The sequence below is a fragment of the Tupaia chinensis genome, unplaced genomic scaffold (genome assembly GCF_000334495.1).
Source record: "Tupaia chinensis unplaced genomic scaffold, TupChi_1.0 Scaffold000005_2, whole genome shotgun sequence".
Taxonomy (NCBI): domain Eukaryota; kingdom Metazoa; phylum Chordata; class Mammalia; order Scandentia; family Tupaiidae; genus Tupaia; species Tupaia belangeri.
In genome coordinates, this window is record NW_006159434.1 from 2,520,947 (window position 1) to 2,539,889 (window position 18,943).

General features: G+C 35.9%; 1 pseudogene; it reads right to left on the reverse strand.

Moving 5' to 3' along the window:
• Positions 1 to 9,639: 9,639 nt before the first annotated feature.
• On the reverse strand, positions 9,640 to 17,824 carry LOC102490649 (26S proteasome non-ATPase regulatory subunit 10 pseudogene; annotated as a pseudogene).
• Positions 17,825 to 18,943: the final 1,119 nt, after the last annotated feature.

The following is an 18,943-nucleotide window of genomic DNA, read 5'->3' on the forward strand; positions in this document are numbered from 1 at the left end:
AGGTGTAGCTTGGTAGCTCCATAGTGTAGTGGCTGAGCAGTACATGGAGGCAGCCAGATCCCACATGTATGACTAAGGTTCAAGTACCAGCCCTGGGGGCTTGAAAAATCATGCTGGGCACCAGTGCACATATGCCAAAGATACTGATGTAAAAGGGGGGAGGAAACAGGATTGTATTTTGACCAGGACTAATTGAAGGACTCTTTCTATCTCCTTCTTTCACTTTAGCATGCACACATACTCTCTGATATTTAAAAAGAAAAAAAATCACACAAAATGTCTAGGAGACACTTAACTTGAAAGATATACAGAAGGAGAGCTGCAGATGTCATAATGGTTACATCACTGGACTCCCACATGGCTAATTGAGGTTCAAGTCCTGGACTTGGCAGGTTGAAATTCACTCTGGGCACATGTGTGTACATGCCCAAAATCCCAAGAGGAAAATGGAGGAGAAGAGATTGTGACATGACCATCCTTCTTTGAGGTGATTTCTTGCTTTTTGTCTCTGTCTTTCTGGTGAGCACACACACCGTATAGCAAAAAATCTCTTTATTAAAAAAAAAGATATACAGATGAAAACCACATGAAAAATGTAGAATGTCACATACCATTAGAAAAACACAAGTTAAAACCATAATGTGTTACCTATTAGAAAAACTGAAATTTAAAAAAGAATCTTAACCGTAACAAGTGTTGACAAGATCAAAAGCAACTAGAATGCTTATATACTGCTGGTCAGAATATAAAATGGTACAAATGGAAATTTTTATATATTTAAAGATACACTTACCATTTGACCAAACAATCCCACCTCTAGGTATCTCCTTTACAAAAATAAAACCTTAAGTCTATGCAAATGCCAATTTGTAGCAACATTTTCATAATTGCTCTAAACTAGAAATAATCTGAAAAATTATGTAACCAAGTATATAGTAATTTTATTAATAACTTCCAAAAATAGAATATAATTAAGAAATTCTTCAGTAGTTCAATTTATGAACAAATTGTGGTACATACCTACCATTGAATACCTCTTAACCATGAAACAGTGAACTCTTTTTTTTTTTTTTTTTGGAGAGATTTTCACTGTAGGGCGTGTGCGCTCGCCAGACAGACAGAGAGAGACATAGAGACAGAAAGCGAGAAATCACCCCCCAGGGGGGATGGTCACGCCGCAATCCCTTCTCCTCCATTCTCCTCTCGGGATCTTGGGCACGCACGCACATGCGCCCGGCGTGAGTTTTAAGCCACCGGGTCCGGGACGTGAACCACGGTCGACTACATGGGAGTCCAGTGACATAGCCATTACGCTAACTGCTGGTTCCCAACAGTGAACTCTTGATACACTCAATGATGTTTTGGAATTATGCTTTAAAATAAATTAAAAGAACCTATGTCAAAATACTATGTAATGAGATTGTCTAGGTGGACTGTAATGCTGTAAGTACATGATTGAGTGCCAGTTCAAATTCCTAGATTGGCATGAAAGCACACCAGGTACACAGGGGGACACCCAAGATCTGGAGGAAAAGAAGGGTTTGGGAAAGGGGATTGAGATGTCATTATAACCTGTTAAGGGTGCTTCTCTCTCACCCTTCTCATGCACACATATCCTATATTATTAAAAATTTATATAATTTATATCATTCATATCAATTTATTCCATTTCTATGACATTCTGGAAAAATTAAAAAAAAAAAAACTATGGATTGTCAGATGTTAGTGGTAGAGGAAGGGTTTGAATTCAAAAGGATATCATCACCAGATCTTTTTAGAGTGAATGAAATTACTCTGAGTCATTTTTGTCATTTGTGATTACTAGAAAATTGGAAAAGTGAAATGAGTTTTTGGAGCCTGTTTCTCTCCCCAAAGTAAGAGTCCCACACCATAAAAAGTAACTGTCAATTCTCCTGAGGCTGTTAAGAAGTTTTAAAGATGACCATTACTTCTAAGAATTTCACATTGATTCCACTGAGACCCAGAAGAGAAAAGCTGCAAAAGAGTGAACTGGAATTTTATTAGATATATGTGCGACTAAAGCTCATGCATGAAACTTTCTTATCCTTGTATGTACACAGGTGCTAAAATTCATAAGACTTTTCATCAAAGTAGTGCCTTTTATTGTGTGTAGAGTAAATGTTTTAAATTTTTTTAAAAAACTTAGTGCACTCCCTTAAAATTAATATATATTGTATTCAGCCATATTGGTATAGGGTGTCTAGGAAATTTGGACAAGTCATTCAACTAATCAATTAAATATATTGGACAGAATATAAAACCAATTACCTAAAAGCATTGTAGGAACCCAACAAAGCAGTGAGAAATCACAGTGCCAAGATCCAGGAGAAGAAACCAGAAGACGAACAAGATTTTGGAGCCTGTTTGTTCTCTAAGAGTAACTGTTGGGTTTTGCAACTATTAAAAAGTTAAAAATAAAAATGACCAGTATTTCTAAGGACTTCCTAAGGAGTTTATTTTTATTTTGTGTTTTGTTTGCTTGTTTGTTTTGTTAGTTTTTTGTTTTTTGCCTTAAGGCATGTGCACTTGCTGGGGAGAGACAGAGACAAAGAGGGGAATTAAGAATTCATCCCCCATGAGGGATGGCCACGCTGCAATTCCTTCTCCGTTCTCTTTTCAATATCTTGGGCACGCATGCACATATGTCCAGTGTGATTTTCAAGCCACCAGATCCAGGACTCAAATCATAGTAGACCGTGTGGGAGTCTAGTGATATAACTGCTATACTGTCTGCTTGCCTGATTTACATTAGGACCCAGAAGGGCTAAATTGTAGGAGGATAGTGAACTGGAATTTGATTAAATATCTGTATGATTCAATCTCACCTGTGAATTGTTTTTATCTTTATAATTGTATTAGCAGTATCTGGAATTGCTATTGTCCCTACCCTCTTGCAATAAAGTATAATCAATAATATGACAAGAAAAGACAACATGACCAAAAACTGAGAGAAATAACAATTAATAGAAATAGTCACACAGGGAATGGAACTAAGTAATGGAGTTATCAGATAGGGACTTAGAAATAGCTATGCTCAATAGGCACAAGAAAATTAAAAGCAAGTTTTAAATTTTGACTAAAAAACAAAAATGAAGGGCCAGCACGTGGCATGGTGGTTAAGGTGTTAGACTCCCACATGGTCAACTGCAGTTTGAGTCCCAGATCTGGCAGCTTGAAAAGCACACCAGTAGCATGTGTGCATACCTGATAGTCCTAAGAGGAGAATGGAGGAGAAGGGATTGTGACATGGCCATTCCCTGGGGGACAGGGGTGATTTCTCACTTTCCATCTCTCTGTCTCTAGTCAATGCATGAACCCTGTGGAAAAAAATCTAAAAACATAACAAAATCACTAGAAATTATAAAATTTTAAAACTAAAAATAATTTTTAAAAACAAAATAAAAAATTTTGGCTCATTTGTTTTAAAAGCATATCAGATGGAAAAATAATTATTATCAGTTTAGAATCTAAAAATCATATGATATATCCTCCAAGAATATTCCTTTAAAATTAAAAGTAAAAAAGAACTTCTGTAAATTAAAATCCAGAGAAATTCTTCATCAACATATCTGGATATCAGGAAACAATAGGATGTCTATGGTCATCATGTGGAAGAAACATTATTTCCCATTGATATTCAGAAATACAATTAAAATGTTCACTTTGTAAGTTAAATAATGTGATTGAATGTATAAAAATAAAATAAAAATTATTATAAAAAAGAAAAGAAAAACCCTCGAAAATACAAAAATACATAGAAAAAAAAAGAAATACAATTGTAGTCTAATTAGCAAGAAATAAGAGGACATCCAGACATAGCCAAATTATAGGAGTTCTTTATTAATAGGCTGGCTGACTGCCAGAGGACTCGTGTCTCTCAAAAACCTTACAGACCCCAGTGAAAGGAGAGGGATGCTTATAAAGGTAAAAATCACAATCAATTTTGGGTTGACATGGTGATTACAATGGAAAATGAGGGGATGGAAAGAAAAGGGGGTGGGCTCCTATGTGAAAGCAGTTACAGAGCTGAATCAGGCAGGTTAATAGTTTCTAAGGGTCCTCTCCAGACCTTTGTTTAATGGTCTGCATGGCTCGAGGCAGGGGTCTGGTGACCAGTAGTTACATTGCTAAGGAACATCTAAACAAAAAAGTTTTGCACTAGTTAGCAAAGACACTCTATTTATTCTGGGCAAAAGGAGGTAGCAAGTATAACATAAAGTTCAAAGATGGAGGTGCTTCTGCTTCACAATGAGAACAAATAGAAACTAAGAGGCTTGGGACCAGCAGATGCTGTAATGGCTATGTAGCTGGACTCCCATGTAGTTGGACCATGGTTCCTTAGACTCACATTGGGCATGTGAGCATGCATGCCCAAGATCTAGAGAGGAGAGTGGAGAAGAAGGGATTGCAATGTGGCCATCCCCCATGTGGTGGGGTGTGATTTCTTGCTTTCCGTCTCTCTCTGTCTTTCTTGTGAGCACATGTGAAAACCTCTCAAAAAGAGAAAAAAAAAGAAGAAGAAGAAAGAAGAAGAAGGAGAAGAAGAAGAAGAAACTAAGAGGCTAATATAAGGGTAAATCTTAGTATAAATTGTATAAAACAACCTTTATGATACATGGGCTTTAAAATTTATACTTAGCTAAAAAATTCTTTTCAATGTCAGATAGGGTAGAAAGAGACCAAATGGAGAAGAGTTTTAAGTCCTCATATTGTTCACAGTGACACAAAAATAATGAACTGTGAACCTTTATTTTTTTTTAGGGAGATTTTTGCTATAGGGATTGTGTGCTTACCAGAAAGACAGAAAGACAGAAAGGTATTAATCACTCCTCAAGAGGGACGGCCACTCCACAATCCCTTCTCCTCCATTTTCCTCAAGATTTTGGGCACGTTTGCACACTTGCCAAGTGTGAGTTTCAAGCCGTAGGGTCCAGGACTCGAACTACAGTCAACTATGTGGGTATCCAGCAATATAGCCAGTAAGCCATCTGCTGGCCATGATTAGCTGTGAACTTTAACAAGTCAAGTTTGCATGTTAATATTTCTAGAGTAAGCATTAAAATAATAGGAAAAATTGTTTAATTGCCAAGGTTGTAGAACAGTGGGATGATAACAAGAAAATCTGTGTAAAAAAGACAAGAAATAAGAAGCAAAAGAATGTAGGTCATGCAAAACAAATTGAAAATAAAGAGCAAGATGGTGTATTTATATGCTAATATTCCAGTGATTGCATTAAAACTAAACAAATATTGTCAGATCAGACTAAAAAAAAGAATCTCACTATGTATTGTTTTAAAAAGAAACATCTAAAACACAGAAAATTCATTTTCAATATCTTTTTTTTAGCTTCTCATAGTTTTCCTTGTGGAGGTCTTTAACTTCTTTGGTTAGATTTATTCCTAAATATCGTATATTTTTGGTGGCTATGGTAAACGGAATGACTTTTTTCAGTTCTGTCTCAGTCTGCCTGTTATTCTCATATAGAAATGCTATCGATTTCTGTATATTGATTTTATATCCTGCAACCTTACTGTAATCATGTATTACTTCCAGTAATTTTTCCATGGAGACCATTGGGTCTTCTATGTATACAATCATGTCGTCTGCAAATAGAGAGAGTTTCACCTCTTCTTTTCCTATTGAAAATGACACAAAAATATGGAAGGACATCCCATGTTCATGGATTGGAAGAGTTAATATAATCAAAATGGCAATCCTACCCAAATTAATCTACCTATTTAATGCAATGCCAAACAAAGTATCAGACACATTCTTCACAGCTCTAGAAAAGATAATCTTAAAATCATAAAAGACCCTGTATTGCCAAGGCAATTCTACACAAGAAGAGTGGAGTGGGCGGCATCTCACTCCCTGATCCAAAAATATATTACAAAGCTGTGGTAATCAAAACAGCATGGTACTGGCACAGAAACAGATGCGTGGACCAATGGAACAGAATAGAGTCCCCAGAAATAAGTGCCCAAACATACAGTCAACTGATCTTTGACAAGGGGTACCAGTCAATCCAGTGGGAAAATGAAATCCTCTTCAACAAGTGGTGCTGGAAAAATTGAACTTCCACTTGCAGAAAGATGAATCTGAACCCCTACCTCTCTCCTTTGACAAAAATCAAGTCAAGGTGGATGGTGGATCACGGATCTAAATCCAAGACCTCAAACTATAAAGCTGCTACTGGAAAACACTGGGGAAACTCTGGGAGACATTGGAATAGGTAAAGACTTCTTAAATAAGACCCCCAAAGCATAGTCAATAATCCTCAAAATAGACAAGTGGGATTACATCAGATTGAGAAGTTTTTGCTTGGAAAAAGGCACGTTTCTGCATGGCCAAAGACACAGTAATTAGTGTGAATTGACAGCCCTCAGAATGGGAAAATATTTTTGTAAATTTTGCATCAGATAAGGGACTGATAACCAGAATACACAAGGAACTAAAAAGCTGTTTGGAAAAAAGATGATCAACCCTATTAAAAGATGGGAGAAGGGGTTGTAAAAAAACACTCTCTAAAGAGAACATACGAATGGCCAAAAAGCATATGAAAAAATGTTTGACCTCCCTCATCGTAAGGGAAATGCAGATAAAAACAACAATGAGGTACCACCTAACCCCAGTCAAAATGTCTAATATTAAAAAAACAAAAAATGATAAGTGTTGGCAGGTGTGTGGTGAAAGGGGAACACTTTTACACTGCTGGTGGGAATGTAGATTGGTCCAACCACTGTGGAGAATAATTTGGAGATTCCTCAAAAATCTACAGATAGATCTGCCATATGATCCAGAGATCCCACTCCTCGGTATCCACCCAAAAGACAGAAGAATTCTTCATTGGAAACGTGCTTGCACATCGATGTTTATTGCGGCGCTATTCACAATAGCTAAGTCATGGAACCAACCCAAATGCCCCTGTATGGAGGAATGGATTGAAAAACGGTGGCACATATACTCTATGGAATACTACTCAGCCATAAAAACCAACAGAACCCTGGCTTTTGACAGAAAGTGAAAGAATATGGAAGATGTACTGCTGAGTGAGGCAAGCCAGGCTATGAAGGAGAGATATTGTATGTCCCCACTTAACTTATACCGTATGTCTGCATTCTGTGACTGAAACTGATTGACTAACAGTTGAACAATCACAAGAGATATGTGTGAATGTCAGATGAGGTGTATGTGAAGAAGTGGGTCCTAACGAAGGACATTTGGGGTGTTATCTGCTGAAGATATTTTGATCAACGGGTCTGGGGAGAAATGTGCACATATCGAAATGGTCTCATTGTAAGCCAAACAATATGATTGAAAGTATATACAAAAAAATAAAATAAATAAAAAAAGGAAAAAAATAAATAAAACACAGAAAAGTATAAAGTAAAAAGCTAGTAAAAATATACAATACAAGCACTAAGAAAAGATGATCTGGCTCTTTTAATATCAGAAAGTAGAATTTGTGGTCATAAGCACTGCTAGAGATAAAAGAAAATATTTTTAAATGATAAAAGAGTCAATCAATCAGGAAAATATAGCATTTCTAAATATCCATGGACATAATAAATAGCGATTTATAATGCAAAAATTGAAGAACAAAAAGAAGAAATAAATTAATAATTCAATGGGATGTTTTAGTATATCACTCATAGCAAATAGCACTAAACCAAAATTAGTAAGGATACATGAGATTAGAAAAAAAAAATTAGGTGGGGGGGTTAGCAGATAATGTGGTGGTTAAGGGGACTGGACTCCCACATGGCCAAACATGATTTGAGTCCCAGATCTGGTGGCTTGCTTTCTCACTTTCTCTCTTTCTTTCTCTCTCATTCTCTCTCTCTCTGGTCAAATTAAAATTAAAAAAATGGATAAAGTTAATAAAATAATTATTTTAAAATATGAGAAAATTCATATCACGTGAGTGCACATGTGTGGATGCATATGTACATTTCCAATCACACTCAAAACATTTGCAATAATTGATCTTGTGTTATGACGTTAAGCATGCAACATCATGTTGTCTTGAAATCATATAGCATTTTTTGAGTGCAATAAGAAAATAGAAATCAATATAAATACACAATGAAAAATTCCCCACATTCTTGTATTTAAAAAATTGTCTTCTAAAAAAGCCATTTTTAAAACATTTTCTAAAATTTTTTAAGAATTATTTTATTTAACTATTTATTTATTTTGACCAAAGAGGGAGAGTGTGAGAGAAGGGGGGAGTATGAGAAAGCAAGTCTCAAGGTCCAGGACTCGAATTGTGGTAGTCCATGTTGTAGTCAGGCACCCATAACCATCACATTACCTGGTGCTCCCTAATAAAGCTATTTTAAAAGTAGAAATAATAACAAAAAACAACTCAAATCTTTCTAATTAAATTTTATTAAAAATACATAAAAGTTTTAAAATGCATCTAAGTTCTTATGTAAAGGCCAGTTTATAATATTAATATATAACATAATAAAAGACGAGCTGAAAAATCTTGAGGTAGGGCTCTATTACAAGAATTAGACAAAAAAATAATAATAATAATTCAGAGACCATCAGGTGGTGTCATGGTTAAGGCATTGGATTCCCACATGGCCATTCATAGCTTAATACCCGGATCCAGCAGGTTGAAAATCATACTGGGAACATGTTCATCCATGCCCACAATCCCAGGAGGAGAATGGAGGAGAAAGGATTGCAGCATGACCATTTTCCCTGAGGGGTGATTTCTCACTTTCCCTCTCACTGTCTCTCTCTGGCAAGCACATGCACACTATGGAAAAAACCTTTTAAAAACAAAAAAAAAAAAATCCAAGCATTCAGAAAGGAAGAATTCCGAAGTTAATCCAGAAACTATTTTTTTTCCTTTCAGCATTTTATTTATTTATTTTTAATTTCTGAAATACAAATCAAAACACATATTTGTTACATATCATTTTAACAAGCTTGACATTCTTTTCAATACAAGGCAACTAAGTAGATACTTGAAAACTTTCTTTTTACAAACAATACATTTTATTTTGGAGGGAAACAGCTCATCAAAAAGATACTGCATGTATAGGCTATTATTTTTCTCTGTTTTGGAGTATATCCTCCAAATTAATATTTGTCCACTAAAATATACAGGTATTCCTCCTATAATAAAAAAAAATCTCTTGGTTGAAAAAAAAACAGGAATATTTGGCATAAACCTCTGAATGAGCTTGAAAAACAAATGAGGATGTGTTTCAAATGTACAGAGGACCATATAGAATCCACATAGACTCATCTGGCAGAATAACTGCCCTGTTGCTATTAGGGTTGTTCTTCCTTGGTGAGGCACAGAAGGTGTATGGTTGATGATTCACAACAGCTGCAGAATTATTTACTCAAGACTAACCAAAATTCAATATAGAATAATACACAATAAGAGAATAATCACAATAGTTTTTCAATGCTGAGGAAAGCAAGTTATAAGCTTAGAACAAGTACCTCTGTAGGAACAATAGTCAACACATTTATAAGACTTTCAAGGTGAGAAAACTTGATCCACAGATGAATGATGTCTTGTGCAAACATACGTTACTTTCTAGGACACTGGGGACAATAGCAGTAGAAAGACTAAAACCATGTTGTTTAACCTTACACTATTCTCTTGAGTATTAAACACAGACCACCTTTGGCTACTTCCAAGGGTGTCTTTTCTCCCTTATTCTCAGTGTAAACTCTTGCTCCTTGGGAGACCAGCAGTTTTGTTTCTTCCACTCTTTCATCACAGGCTAAATGTAGAGGAGTCTTATCCTCAGTGCCTTGGATGTTTGTAGAACAGAAGGATATGAATCATTTTCAAGTGACCCTGGTCTGTGGCCTGGTGCATTGCTCTAGACTCATAATGGTCCTTAGCATCTGGATTAGCCTCACCTGCTAGCAACCTCAAGCCTGTTTTTGGAAACTGCATAATGAAGAGTACAGCTATTTGGGTTGACAGCATTCACTTGAGCACCTTTTTCCAGAAGAGTTTTTACAATCTCATTCCAGCCAACAGAAGCAGCAATGTGATGAGGAGATCAGCCTTTATCATGGAGTGTCACTCCAAGTTGTAGCAAGAATTCAACAATTTCTGTTTGTCCAACTGAGCAAGCTCAGTGCAATGAGGTTCTGTCCTGGTGAGTTCTAGTAGCCGAGGACTTACGAGCCAGGATGTTCTCCTGCAGTTTCTCCAGTTTCCCGCTGTAGGTCAAGTGGAAAACCTTTAGGTTAGATAACACACCTTTCCATTTCACTTTCCCAGGATCTCCCTCCAGAAACTATTTCAATACAAAATAAGCATATAAAGATCATCCAAGTCCAGTTTTTTTTTTTTCTTGCTATAGGGCACGTGCGCTCGCCAGAAAGACAGAGAGAGACAGAGAGATAGAAAGCGAGAAATCACCTCCCCCAGGGGAGATGGCCATGCTACAATCCCTTCTCCTCCATTCTCCTCTCGGGATCTTGGGCATGCATGCACATGCGCCTGGCATGAGTTTAAGCCACCAGGTCTGGGACTCGAACCGTGGTCGGCTACATGGGAGTCCAGAGACATAGCCATTACACTAACTGCTAGTTCTTAGTTTTGGTTTTTTGAAAAGACTATTTAAGTTGATAAATTTCTTAAACTAATATGGACAGGAAGCATTTAATAAGCAAACATATCAGGAAATAAAACAAGTACATTACTAGAGATCCAATAGATATGTAAATATTTCATGAAAGAATATGATAAACTTTTATATCAATAAGCTTAAAAGTATGAAAAATAAGAAATTTATAGAAAAATGTGCCATACCAAAATTGACAAAGAATAAAAAAAGCCTGAATATTTGCAGATCTAATAAAAACAAATTGAACTTGCAAATGAAATTTTTTTTCTATAAACAAAAGTCTAGGTCGAGGTTGTTTCCTCAGTGAATTCTGTGAAATATAAAGAGAATATAATGTAAGCCTTAAATGAAATTTTTCAGAATTTAGGAAATAAACAGTCTCCAAACTTGTTTTAGGAGGTCAGCATATCCTTTTGTTCAGAACATAATAAAACCATTATAATAAAGTAAAAGAGCCAGCCCTGTGGCATAATGGCTGAGCATGGTGCAGGGGGAGCTAGATACCTAATGGCAAATCAAGGTTAGAGTCCTAGCTCCAGTGGTTTGACAAACATCCCAGGTATGTGTAAACCTGTGCCCCAAATCTTCATAGGTTGGAGAAATTGAGGAGGGGAACTCATGGAATTGAAGCCCCATTGAAGTGTGCTTTCTCATTCTCTCTCTCTCTCTCTCTCTCTCTCTCTCTCTCTTTCTCTTTCTCTCACTCTCTATTTTTCTCTCTCTTTAACGATGTATGAATCCTCTGTCTGTTAAAAAAAATCAAACAGAGCCAGCTTGTGGCGTGGTGGTTATGGAAGCTGGCAGACTGCATGATTTGAGTCCTGGACTGGCAGCTTGAGAAACATGCCAAGAACATGTATGTGCTTGTCAATAATACAGAAAGGAGGAAGAAATGGAGGAGTAGGTACTGCAGTGTGACCATTCCCCATGGAGGAGTGATTTTTCACTTTCCCTCTTTCATTCATTGTCTCTCTCAGGTGAACCCACCTACTCTATGACAGATTATTTTACAAATAATAAATAAATGAAATTTAAAATACAGACAGAACTCTCTCACAAACATAATTGAAGAAAAGTTCTAAACAAGTTGTTTGCATATGGATTAATCAATACAGTAAAATTATTAACTCATTGATCATAATCCAGAAATGCATGGCTAGTCTAATATTCAAAATGTAGCACGTCATATAAAACTCTATAAGGAAAACCAAATGATAATCTCTGTAGATGCAGAAAAAATAAAATGATAAAATTAAACATTAATTCATAACAAAATATTTAATGAACCAAGACCAAAAGGGAACTTCATTCATATAAGTTGTACTTATAAAATTTCTATAGCGTCACCATGTAAAGTGTTAATCTATTGAAAACTTTTTCTTCAGATTTAATAATGCAAGAAAATTTATTCTTCCCACTTTGCATCAACATTTTACTATTGGGACCAGCAGTTAGCGTAATGGCTGTATCGCTGGACTCCCACGTAGTCGACCGCAGTTTGCGTCCCAGACCTGGTGGCTTAAAACTCACGCTGGGTGCGTGTGCGTGCGTGCCCAAGATCCCGAGAGGAGAATGGAGGAGAAGGGATTGCAGCGTGGCCATCCCCCCTGGGAGGTGATTTCTCGCTTTCTGTCTCTATGTCTCTCTCTGTCTGTCTGGCAAGCGCACGCGCCCTATGGCAAAAACCTCTCTCTCTCTCAAAAAAAAAAAAAAAACTTACTATTAATCCTACCTGTTTAATAAAACTAAACAAAGAATAAAACTTAAAATCCTTTTATAGAAGTAAAAAGACTACAGATGTTAAAATAATATGTAATACTTGAGTATGAAGGATAAAAGAAGTTACAAGTAAATATGAAAGATAATGTGAATAATAAAGTTGCTTGAACATAAGACCAATGTGAATTCATTGTTTATATATGCTAGTAACAAGCTATTAGAAAAATTTATAAAGGAAACTAACTATAATAGAATCAAAAGCCCCCAAATACCTAGAAATTACTTTAACAAAGGAGAGTAGAGCACTTTGCATTAAAATTTATAAAAAGTTTGGAAAGTACTTAAAGGTGCAAAAAAAGAAAGGATATATCATGTTTATGAAATATAAATGAGAGTAGGAATATCAATTCTTTGCAAATTAAGAACCAAGATGGAGAAATTATCCAACATATATGAAGAATTAATATAAAGCTATATAAATTTATTTAATTTGGCAGCAGAACAAAATAGAGTACTGTATTAATACACTAGTATTACCATAATGAAACACTGGAAAAACAGACATTTATTTCTCATACTAATGGAAGCTTAAGTCCAAGATTAAGGTCACTGCAGTCTTGGTTTCTCCTGCTGTGTCCTCACATGGTCTTTTTCTGTTTGTGTATACTCCTAGTGTTTCTCCCTCTTCTTTTTGTTTAATTCCCAAGGGCACTTGTATGCACACAAGGAACAAGGAGAGAGAGAGAGTAAGAGAGAGAAGAGAAAGCAGCTTCCAATGAGGCCTGGTCACATCACAATCCTTTTTCTCCAATTCTTCATCCCATTAGGGTCCTGGGCACATGTATTTTTCAAGCTTCCAGGGTCAGGACTTGTACCTTGGTCAGTCATGTGGGATCTGGTTTCCTCTACCCTCTTCTTGTAAGGACACCTTATAACATCCCAAATGCCTACTATCAGGTGAATGAATAAATAAATTGGAATACATCCATAGAAGAGAATACTACTTAGCAATAAGAGCAAATAAATTACTGGCCCCAAACACGGTAACTATTAACACTGTATGTTAGAGTAAAGAAAATGTTTTTCAAAGAAAAGAAAGTTTAATTGCAGCATTATTCACAATACCTAGGTCATGGAATCAACCTAAGTATTTAAAAACTGATAACTGCAGAAAAAATTGTGGCCCATAGATACTATGGAATATTAATTACCCAAAACAAACAAGAACTTACTATTTGATTCAAAGTGGATGGAAAAAGAGGACTTCCTATTGAGAAAACTTAGCCAGACATTGCAAGATACATTGTATATGCCCACTTAATGTGTACCAAATATCTGCACTCTGTGGCAGAAATGGAAAGATTTAAAGATATGATAATAGAGAGGATAAACTGTAAATACCAAAGACTGTAAGGGAGGAGTGTGAGTAGTGGTGGTGGGGAAGAAACATTTAACAGGCAAAAGACTGTAAAGTTCTCTGTTGGAAAAAAAAAAAGCCACATCCTATAATTTTTGCTTTCTAATAAAGAAAGAAAAGAAAACAAATGAGGTCATATTTACGTAATATTGATCAATCAGCCTTATATGAGTTCAACATGTTTTTGATTAAAATGGCATAGCAAAAAATAGAATACTTGGGTGAGAAAAATTTTCAGTTTTTAATTGTTTTGTAAATTTATCCTTAGACAAAGATTGAGAATAATTTTTTCTTTATATTTGAATTCATTCATCACTCAACTAGTGAATATTGACTATCTATTAACTTTTATGTGGTACCAAATGAAACTGTGACTTTTATAAATTAAAATATTCAGATATCGATATTTGTATTGTTTCAATCTAATACATAGTTTTGATCTTAGTGTTTAGTATAATTCAAAATTCAGGATACATTATTTTCTGGCTTCCTTGGGGGATTCAAGAAATTCACCACTAAATGAGTGATAAAACAAGCTAAAATAATATGTGCTTAAGAGTCCAAAAATGATTGGATTGTAGAAAGTAAAAAATTAATGTCATCTGGGGACCAGTAGTTAGCATAATGACTATGTTGCTGGACTCCCATGTAGTTGACCACAGCTCGAGTCCCAGACCCTGTGGCTTAAACTCACGCCGGGCGCGTGTGCGTGCATGCCCAAGATTCCAAGAGGAGAATGGAGGAGAAGGGATTGTGGCGTGGCCATCCCCCCTGGGGGGTGATTTCTCGCTTTCTGTCTCTCTGTCTCTCTCTGTCTGTCTGGCGAGCCCACGTGCCCTATAGCAAAAAACCTCTCCAAAAAAAGAAAAAAAAATAATATCATTTGGAAGGCATTATAGGCAGATGAAAATAAGCATTTCAATACATTTATATTGGTGCAGTTAGTCTTTTGAAAATATTATGCATCCGTGAAATAATAAGATACTACTTTATATTATTTTAACCTTCTCTAAAATTAAAAACAGTTGGAAATTTAATTTCCTTCTTTCCAGTGGTCATACAACTATTTGGTCATATATTCAAACTAAATTTGTGGTTTGAATTTTATTATTTTTTTCAACTGAGTTCAAAATAAATTATCAAACAGCATACCACTTGTATGGTCACACTTTGTACAAAACAAAACAAAACAAAACAAAACAAAACAAAACAAAAAGCTTTTGTATGGCAACATCTAGCAAAGTTTTGGTTAATAAATTGTTACTAATCTGAAATGAAACATCATGACTTCGTGATTATATAAAAATGCCTTTAAGGCTTAATAGTAATATATCTCATTTTATAAATAAAAAGAGACATGCCAAATTGTTAAGTCGGGGAAATGTGTACTTTCTTTATCATGAAACATATTAGGTTTTTGGAAAAGTTATGACATCTTTTTCCATGGTTTTCTATGCAAATATGTATCACAACTTTTCCGACAACCTAATATTTTGATATTTATACAGGACTAGTCAAGCCCATCCTAAAAATCATAACCAAAATGTAATAAAACACATCACTATTAATCATTCATTTCAGATAAGAAATAAGGGGGCTCTTATTTCATGAGAAAAAATAATTAAAACTTTAAAAAAACTTTTCCATTGATGGACATTAGAAAGTGATATATTTCTTAATAAAACAGAAAATAAGCAGGTTGAGAAATAAAACTATCACCATAATAATGATCCCAACTTAGAAAGAAGCAAGGAGAGGGGGCCAGCAGGTGGTATGGTAGTTGAAGTGCTTGATTCCCACATGGCTGACTGTGGTTTAGGTCCCAGACCCATGGCTTGAAAATCACACCAGCACATGTATGTGCATACCTATCTGTATTTGTAGCAAAATCCCAGGAGAAGAATGGAGAAGAAAGGATTGCAGTGTGGCCACCACCCCTGGGGAGTGATTCCTCACTTTCCCTCTCACTGCCTCTCGCCAGCAAGTACAAAAATCATAAAAGAACTAACCAACAACAATAACAAAAATGACAGAAGCAAGGAGAATCAATAGACATAAGATCACTGGAATTCTGACCTTCAAGGCTCAAGATACATTACCATCATTACCAGTTTTCATTGCTGTATATTACTAAATACCTTCTTGAAGAGATTCTTTAAAATCATTTCTTCTCATAACCAGCCAGGAGCCACCTGCATTGCAAACTCATTCAAATTTGGTAATGGCTAGAAAATTAATTTCAACTTTCTCCAAAGGAATTGTATATAGAAAAGCATTATCTGTAACACTATTTCACTGGAGCACAAGGGCTATCCCTACAGACATTGGGGACAGATGTTTTTTAACAGATTAAAACATTTTTTAGTCCTATTCAATGCAACTAGGTGCATGTAGGTATTACCAGTTCTACATGACATTGTCTTTATTTTTTAATTTTCTGTAATTACACTGAAACCATAATATTATTCAAAGGTTCAACATAAAACTATAAGACAGTTCTGCCCATAAGCCTTCTAGACAGATGCTTGTCATCTTTTCTAGTTTTAAAGGCATACAAAAAGAAGTTCAACAGTCACCCTTGAAACCCCATTCCAATGTTTCATTACATTAATTACACTTTACAGACACACTTTCCATGACTCCCAATACCAGATATCAAAATAGAGCTTTAGTATCTTCCTGTCCCATAAAACGAATCCTATGACAAGTTTCCCACCGTTGATTTTTATCATTAAATCCGCAACAAACCTGGCTTATTATAATTTTCTTACATATTAATTTCTGGGTACCATCTCAGTTACAGGTATCATATCAATTACATTATATATAAAACTAGATTAACAAGACCAGTGACATTGCAGCTCTCATGATTTTTTTGTATAACCTACAAGTAAAAAATAGTCTTGGCCCACTGTGGTAGCAGACTCGTAAAACAATGCCTGGTGGTTCTGAAGCCAGATGGGCAGATCATGGATTCACATCTCAAGGCCTCCCTGTACATGATGGAGAGATGTACATTCATTTGCCTGTGATCTTCACTGGCCAAAACAGAGTGATAGTGTGAGGACCCTGTTGGGGGTGCTTATCTCTCTCTCTCTGAGAAAATAGAAAGAAAGAAAAAGAAAGAGAAAGGAAGAAAGAAAGAAAGAAAGAAAGAAAGAAAGAAAGAAAGAAAGAAAGAAAGAAAGAAAAACTTTAAAAAAATCTGCCACACTTACTCTTCCACTGCAGAGATGATAAAACATTTGTTCTACTCTATAACTGATGCACACTATTGAATGTTTTATTCTACTACAGGGGTCTCCATTCCCTAGACCACAGACCAGTATGGGTCCGGGGCCTGTTAGGAACCAAGATGTATAGCACGAGGTGAGCGGGTGAGTGAGCAAAGCTTCATCTGTATTTATAGCAGCTACCCTTCACTCACATTACCACTTGAGCTTAGCCTCCTGTCAGATCAGCAGCTGCATCAAATTCTCATAAGAGGCCCCAAATGGGACTGTCTAGTTGCAGGAAAACAAGCTCAGGACTCCCACTCATTCAGGTGAGTTGGGTTATTATTTCATTTTATATTACAATATAATAATAATAGAAATAAAGTATGGCATAAATGTAATGTGCTTGACTCATCCCCAAACCATCCTTCTTCCCCTACCCCAGCTCCTTAGCCCAGTGATCCTTCAAAAAATTGGCTTCCATGATACTGGTTCCTCATGCCAAAAAAGGTTGGGGACTGCTGTTCCACTACATATTTAACATATAGCACTGAACTTTAAGCTAAAGACCCCAATAAATCTGAAGGCAGAAAACACATTGTAACAGACCAAAGAATTCTACCCATGTTAAGGACAAGCCTTTAAAGTTTTCACAGAGTAAGTGGAAATATAAATTGGAGGATGAATCTGGTGGTAGGGAAATGTGGGACCTTTCTTGCCTCATGGACACTAAAAAAATTGCAGCAAGGGTCTGTGTCATTGCAAGTAAATGAGACTTCTCAGAGAAGACTTACTCTTACAGCTGGAACACCTTCATCCATGATCTGAGCTGACATCTAGAATAACTTTGGACATATCTCTTGAGAGACCAGATTATTTCTCTTTTTTTTTGGGGGGGAGAGGTTTTTGCTATAGGGCACGTGCGCTCACCAGACAGACAGAGACAGAGAGACAGAAAGCGAGAAATCACCCCTCAGGGGGGATGGCCATGCTGCAATCCCTTCTCCTCCATTCTCCTCTCGGGATCTTGGGCACGCACACACACACACCCGGCTTGAGTTTAAGCCACCGGGTCCAGGACACGAACCGCGGTCGACTACGTGGGAGTCCAGCGACATAGCCATTATGCTAACTGCTGGTCCCACCCAGATAATTTCTTGATCCACAGCTTCCAAAGCTAGCATGGCTTGATTAAAGCCCAACACTAAATCAAGAAACTGGTAAGAAGCCTAAATATTATCTTACTGTTTTAGTTTTACAATACCTAATTAATGTCCTCAATAATCCTGAGTTCTAGTAAAAAAGAACCAGAATAGTCAATGAAACACCAAATGCCTTGTGGAAAGAATTATTAAATGCATTTTGTTCCATCACTATATCAAATATATATATATATATATATGCACATATATATATGTGTGTGTGTGTGTGTGTGTGTGTGTGTGTGTGTGTATAACATCTTTATCAGTTTAAAGATGTTATGAGAGTACTAAGGAGGTAAAATACCTCTGCTAATGTGTGTATTCCTTTTAGCATTTCCTCAAGTATTTGACAATCAACTTTAATAATGAATTCATTTTCTTTTTAAAAAAAAATGAGTTAAATTAATGCACATGTGGCAGTAAGTTATAAATCTAGAAATATAAGTGAAGTTCCAGAATACTTTTTCCCAGAATGTAATTAGATAAAATTCTTTGGAGAATCAACCATTTCCTTTTTCATCCTAAGTAAATGAATATTCTTTTCTCTGAAACTAAAAACTTAACTGAAGTTTCTGCTTTAAGCCTAGTTCTGAACAAAAGTAATATCAATATTGGTGTCTTCTATTTCCAAACTACAAATTAATAATCATAAACACCTTTTGCATATAATTTTGTTTAACCTATCAACAATAAAAAATTACTTTTGAAAAGTTACAAGATAAAATATGGAATTTCTTTTTTTTTTTTTGGAAT